Consider the following 8,115-nt stretch of genomic DNA (forward strand, 5'->3'; position numbering starts at 1 on the left):
AAAACATCTACATGTGGAGTGACAGGCGGTCAGAGCCTGTCAATCGGACAATAAGAAGGAGGCGCCGCTCCTAGGAGCTAGCGCATGTTCGCATACCCTATGCCATCTTGGAGATGTGATGAGTCTAGAAAGTGCTACTGTTCAGCCTCATTCTCTGTACAACCCTTCTTTTTGTCCGAATTGTTTTTACCAAATACGAAATTGGGGGTTGGGTTAATGTAGTAGACATGAAGGTGACATTTAGGGGTAAAACGTTCTGCGAAATTGTAATTAGCAGGAAGATCTACTTTCTTGATGGGGAGTGCAACGCCGTAACTCCAACCATTTTAAGTAGCCTTTCGTGGTCTCCTGATTATTACCATTTAGACTAATTTATAACCTGCTAAATGAAGGTAGTATGGAGTTGTTTTAAACATTGATTAGTATATTCATACCTGCGTACGAGATACAACCAGAAGTGCTGCAAATCTAAAGTCAGTGTTCGTTTTAAATTTGCTACATTGATCAATTCTCCTGCGCAAAATTTCTGGCTTTATTGACAAGTTATTATGTCTACTGGATGCTACTCATATTTTGTAAATTTGTTTCTTATTCGAAATACATATTTAAAACTCATCTGCCGACTTTGCATTGCATTTATTGATGATTCTTAAGCAGACCATTTACCGCAACACTTTGACAAATCAGTTTTAGCTTTAATTGCATCTTTGCGTTTTACTACAAAATGTCATGGAGAATTAGCACACAATGCTAAGCAGGGAAATTTTGGATGCAACAATTTTTGTGTACTTGCATAGACATTTAATTGAGGATTAACCTGTTATGGAAATAGCTCAGCTGAGTATGGAAGATCAAAATCTCCCTAAAATGCTACCCACGTAAAATTTATTCCCTTTTTCAAAAGTAATGAACTTTTAAAACCAGCACATCGCTTTGTGCACCCTTGAACTAAAAAATAAGTGTGATATCAAGGGAAAAAGAGGAAAATTTGGCAATTTTTGGCCTGTTTGAAATGGCACTTCTTGGTCCCTAGAATGGCGTTATTTTAGAGAACGATTTAGCACAAATTTTGGTTGGGGGCACTTTGCCGTCTGCTTTATACCAAAAGTCAGAGGTTCCATTACTGCCACATATTATTACCATGAATTGTACCAATCGGTAATCCAACTTGCTGATATAAATCAGTCGCAACGATTTGTTTAAAGAATTTTTTAAAGCGCTAATGTTTGTATACAGTAGTGATCCAGCACTTTCTTCTTATGTGGGAAAATTTTCAGTTTGATCGGTTTAGTTGTGACGTAGAGCATGAAACGTGATATCATTGCATGTCTACAAATCTGGCATTCATGGATAGAAGTACACCGCATGGTAATTTTGATCCAGTGCAATAAGAAAATTTAAAAATGAAGTAAATTCTACTCTAGATAAGTGACTGTTGCCATATGTATGTTTGTAAAGGTGAATGTGTATTGGTGAAACGGATTTCACACATATGCCACTATTAGGGAAAAGACTTACGCGGCTGTAATTCGTAATTCATTTCATGACCCATCTTACCTTGTTTTACATATGTATTAAAATTGCTTTTTATTGGTAAAGCTGATTTTATTCGTTCCGTTTAAAAGGCTTTTCCTAAAACATTTGCATTAATGTGGAACTTAAATATCAAGTGTTACTTTATATTGATGAGATTACTGCTTTTATGTTCTTGTAGATCAATTTGGGCAAATAAAATTGTTTTAAAATTTGTATTTACACTTTAGAGTTCACTAAAACTAGCGAAACTTTCTCATGCCTAAATGTGCATGGGTAAATCTTTATTATTTAATTGGATTTAAACTTATGTAAATATCACATTATGGAATCGTATAAATGGATTTATTTTCACACATTTGGATGTTTGTGAAGATTGACTTATACCATTGAAATTAATTCAGGTGAATTTATGCTGCAGCAGATAACCAGTTTTAAGCTATTTTGATTATAGACTTAAGCATCTTCGTAAAAGAAATTTGCTTTGTAATTAGTAAAATCGACAATTTTGTCTTATACCAGGACATATATGAGTAGACATGTTCATTTAAAACAAAATTAATTTTACATTGGTGTATATGCGCAGATAAGTTACGTACAAAATTTCCGCGTATTAAAGTGATTTGCAGAGGTTAAAATTTATTTTATACAGAGGAATATTTAAACAATGTCTTGAAAAACAAATTGATTTATAACCGCTTTAAGTGCATGCATGTATTTTATTAATTCAATTAATTATGCCTTAAAGACTTTTATCATAGAATGTGTTTTGTTTTGGTAAATTGATTTTTGTTGATTTTGTAGGCAAAGCATTTATTTTTGGAATTAATTTAGATTCAAGGTGTGCGTAAGTGGGTTGGATTTATTGTAGCAAAAGTTAATTTTACACCAATGCATGTGTTTATATATTGTGTGTTTGTGTAAACATGATTTGTATCAGTAAAACTAATTATCACTGATGTATAAATTTGTTGGTATATTTTGTGTAAATGAAAATAATTTTGTCCAGCTGCCAATGTTTGCAAATGTGTTTCGTATCGATTAAATCGTCTTGACATAGGCACATGATATAGTGGGCATAACGTGTAATACGACTGCTTGTACATCACTACAGATGCTTTGGATGCATTACATATTAGTGAGGAAGAATCACACAGAGGTATTTCCATGCGGATTTGATTTGTATTTGCGAAGTTTGTTTTGCACAATATCCTATTAAAGTGGATACATTATGTCATAGCTAAGATAATTTAACAAAATGCATGTAGGTATAGCCATATTTTGCATTTGTAAAACGGATTTCGTTCATGTTTAAAAAGTTATATTTTACTGTGTTGAGATGAATTTTACACCAATGCATGTGCGTGCGCATGAAATTTAAATTAGAGTGGTTGGTTTAATGCATAGGTATGCTAAAATGGACATATTTTGTTTGAGTAAAATTATTCTTGCACCAAAGCCTGTTTTGTATTGATTTTACACAAAGACATGTTTAATTGAATACATTTGTTATGCTGAAATCCTATTTACACTAATTTATGTGTTTTTGGATGAATTGTGTACTAGTTAAAATGTCGTACACCACTAAAAATGTATTGAATGTATTTTGAAAATATATCCACATGCATGCGCATTGTTCTATAATTCATTTTATTGCAAATAAGCATGCCCAATCAAATATGCGTTGGTAAAAAAATTTGGTTTTGCGATTGTTAAACATATCCATGCATAAGCATTATAAGAGGGAATTTTATTACAGTAAAATGTATCTAAGGAAATCCATTGGATATTACATCTACATACCTATGCTTGCCTAATAATTTAGTATAGCAAATGCAAATTTTCAACCAAACAAGCATGCCTTGTTGATAAATTTACCATACAAAAAAATATTACCCACTCCAACACGCTAATAAAAAGTTTCGCCAATTCAAGAAATCCACAAGAATGCATAGGTGTAAAATCAGAATAACAACAGTAAATACATCCAATTTAACATGACTTTGTGCAAAATTAATTATAATTTCCGGTGATTCATGACCACAAACACGTTTTATCAAAAAACCAACACATATACATTGTCATAAAATCAATCTACCTACAAAATACACATTTACATAGATACGCTTTTGCGTAAACCCCATTTCATCTATAAAAATCAAAAATGCAAATATATTTTAGGGCACAGAATTAATTTCCTTAATACAAACCTACCCACAGGCGTGCGCTATGATGAAAATTTTCCACAAAATAAATATGCCCGCTTAAGATAACTCTGGTGTAAAATCGTTTTTGTAATGCAAAATATATTGACGCGCACATGCATTTGGGTGAATACAATTCCACTGTAACAAGATATACATACATTTAATTATACACAGCCTGCTGCAAAAAACATTTGCACTGTAAAGAAATATGTCCGATTAAACAAGCCTTCAGGCAAAATCAATTTTGGTAAAGTAATAGAAGTATGTTTACAATTATGTTATAACTGAAGTGAATTTCATTAATTCATAATATATTCACACGCAAATACTTTCGTTTAAAATAAATCTAACTACTACAGATTGCAAACATATAAAGGTGGGTTTGTGCGAAAGTAATTTTACTGATAAGAAATATAATTGCGCACACACTATTGCAAAACCGATTTTTCGCTTTAAAATATATTTAATCAAATTTTATCGTTCATGAAAAACCAAACTTTTATAGGTTTAATTTCATTTACTCAAACACGTTTTCCTAATAAAACAAAATTACAGAAATATAACTAATCCTCATGCACAAAATTTGTTACAAATCAATTTTTTAGATAAAACATATAAGTAAGTAGACCTTTGTGTGTAAAACCAACTTTAATAATACAAAATACGCCTACATGCGCACTCACTTTTGTAAAAAATTCCACTATAATGATTTATGCACACCTTTATTGTGCCCACGCAGAATATAAATTTTCTTGCAAATTACATCCACACAGACATGCCGCGGATCAAAATAAATTCGACAACTACATAACACATTTACACCCACATTCTCTGGAGTAAAATTAATTTCACCAGTGTAAACTATATCTACTCCCATCTGCATTTGTGTATACTTAAATTCGGAACAAAACAATACTTTGACTAATTATGCCTTAGCATGGAACCAGTTTCATTTACAAAACTTTTTCAAACCGTCTTGCATTATTAAACCAATTTACAAACACATAATGCATTCACACTCTCATGCTCTAGCAAAAATCATATTTCGGTATTTTACAACATTTCTAAATATGCAATGGCATTAATGTAAAATTAAATTCACTGATACGCTACACAACTAACCACATCAGTATCGTTGTAAAATCAATTTTAGTGTAGCACAATATCTCTTTAAATATGCCTTTGCTTGAAATTAATTTTGCACGTACGCAGTATATTCATACCCTCCTTCACTGTGCAAAAAATCAGTTATGTGTTAGCCCAATCTATCAACTTAAAATGCATTTATGTGTAATCAGTTTTACTGATACAGGCACTCACACAAGCGTGCCCTAGTATAAAATCAATTTCAATCATACGTAATATGTCTACGTACACATGCTGTAGTGTGAAATCTATTTAGAAAATATGCAGTACTTCCTCACACATGTCTTTGAGTAAAATTATTATTATTTACACATATCAAGTAATCAATTAACATTATTATTAGTTGTTGGAACACACAATGAATGCACACGCACAAGCATTGATGCATAATAAACCGCATCAATACATAATACAATCACGCTCGCATGTTTTGATGAAAAATTGCCTCACAAATAGAAGATTCATCGGCTTGAACCTGCTTTTATGTAGAATTATTTTCACTGACCCCAGTTATGTCCACACGAACATGCCTTTTTGTAAAATTAACATCAATACCGCTAGCGCATGTACTTATTTGTGTAAAATCCATTTTAATAATACGAATCGTGTCCACACAAACATGACTTGGAGTAAAAGTGATGTGGATTATACAAATTGCCTTCATGCGCATATTCTTTTAAATAGAATTTGGCGAATAAAAAATACGTCTACACGCACATGCCTTGGTTTAAAATTAGTGTCATTGATACGAGTTTTATTTGCACACATATCCATTGCTATGAAGGGAATTTTTTAAATAAAATACAACAAATATCATTAATACACAACGCAATTAAGCAGACATTGTCACAAATTATATTTACACCCACATGCATTGGTGTAAGTTCGACATCACTAACAAAATTTTATCCACACACGCACATGCCCTGGTGAAATATCAACACCACAGCAAAACGTATAGCACTCATGAGGCCTGGAAAAATTTATTTACTTAAATAAAGTTAGTATACGCATTCCTTGTTGAAAATTTAGTTTTAGTATTACTACTAATATCCATAAGCACATGTTTTGGTGCAAAATCAATACAAATAATGTAAAACACATTTATACTTACATATCTAAGTAAAAAGGCCACTTTTAGCGCGGAATACATCCACAAGCATATGCTTTTATGCAAAGTATACCTTATTGATGCGAATTTTATGCAGACACACATGCCTTAGCGAAAACACTTTGACCCTAGTAAAAATGAATCCACACAAATTGGCTCAGTGCAAAACAAACCTTATTATATGCAGCATTTTCATACAAACAATCTTAATTATAAAACCAATTTCGCTATGCCTAAATTTACCAACTTGACTATATCTTTGTGTAAACTCGGGTTTAATTTCACAAAACAATCATGTGCTAAGCCATTAACTTAATAATCTATGTCACTTATAAAAATTGCATCTACACGCGCATGCCTTGGTGCAAAATTCCAGTTACAAATACACAGCATATTTACGAAAACATGGGATCTATTAAAATCAACTTATCTGTAATAAGATTTATCAACTTAAACAAGTATTTATTCAAAAGTAATTGAATTATGACAAAGCGTATCCATTTGAAAATCACTGACTAAAATTAATTTCACTAATACATATTTTAGCAACTCACTGTGTGCAAAACCAACAGTTTTACTAATGTCAAAAATTCCACACACGCACATGCATTGGTGATAATAAAATATTCTAAAGTAAAATATAACCAATTACACGTTTGTTTGTGTGGACAGTTATTGATGAGAGTGACATCCACAAGCACGCACTGATGTTAAATCATTTTAAATAAAACATGATATTCAAATAAAAAAATATGTGCAAACATACATTTAGATAAAACCTGTTTTGCTAATGTCAACTATATGCCCACGAAAGCCTACACTTTTAAATAATCAAATTAATTTAAATAAGCGTGTCAACACATAGCCGCATTTGGGTAAGACCCACTTCATTTAAGCAAAACAAATCCACATATGTGCATTTTTGTAAGGAATAAATTTCAAATGCACAAAAAACACACCCACAGGTATGATTTTGAGTGAAATGCATTACAAAACAAAACACCTCTACACCTAAGCATATGCGCAGAAAACCACCTAAATAGAACGAATTGTACGCATATGGTTGCAAAATTTAAAAAAAATTAAGTTTAATAAAATAACTTGGCCGTAGTGACAGGCTTTTGCGCAAGATCTACTTAGGTAAGTAAAATATGTCTATACGGAAATCAAATAGTGTAAAATCAATGTAAATAAATCGACGTATGTCCACTGATACATCCATTTGTGTGAATTCAGTTCCAATTAAAAAAAAACATTGATTTATAAACGCATCTGTTAAAAATCCGTTGTAATAATGCAAAACAAGTCCAAACACATACGCCTTTGCGTAGAATTAATCAAGGTATAACAAAACATGTCCATATATGTAGAGAGTTGACAGAACTCGTCTTAATTTGGGCAGAACAGATGCGCACCCGTACGTATTTGTAAAAAAATCCGTTTTAATGGACAAAAACACTCAAAAACGTAGTTCCTGCACAAAAATCGACTTTAACAAAGCTATAATAAGTCAAATTTTAGTAAACAAAGCATTTACATTTAGACACATTAGTGTAAAGCCTAGTTAAATAAACAAAACAAATTCGCACACATGGGATTTGAAGGGATCAGTTTTAATTCTAGGCATCCCATTTAAATGTGCGCACATTTGTGAAAAATCAATTTCAATTGCACAAAACACCCACACATACGCATTTGTGAAACCTTTATTTACATAGAACAAAACGCATTTGCACAAATACGCAATGAGAAAAGACTAAAATCGGTCAAGTAAAACGCATCCACACACATACATTTGCGAAACAATAATTTTAGTTAAACAAGACATATCCGTTCACAAATGCATTTGTGGGAAGGCAATACCAATCGGAAAAAGTGAACTTAAATAAATAATAAATAATCATAGTTATGCTCGTTGGAGTAAAATCCATTTTACGAAAAAAACACACTTTCACACGAATTTTTAAAAAATTAACTTCAATTTTAACAGGTTCATTTAAATATGCACCCATTTGTAAAAATATATCGTAAATGCACGAAATGTATCCCATTAATGAGCATTAGCAAAAAACGGTTTCAATTAAGTAAAATGTATTCGCATTTGCACATATCTACGAT

Source organism: Echinococcus granulosus (genome assembly GCF_000524195.1).
Source record: "Echinococcus granulosus chromosome Unknown EG_S00049, whole genome shotgun sequence".
Lineage (NCBI taxonomy): Eukaryota > Metazoa > Platyhelminthes > Cestoda > Cyclophyllidea > Taeniidae > Echinococcus > Echinococcus granulosus.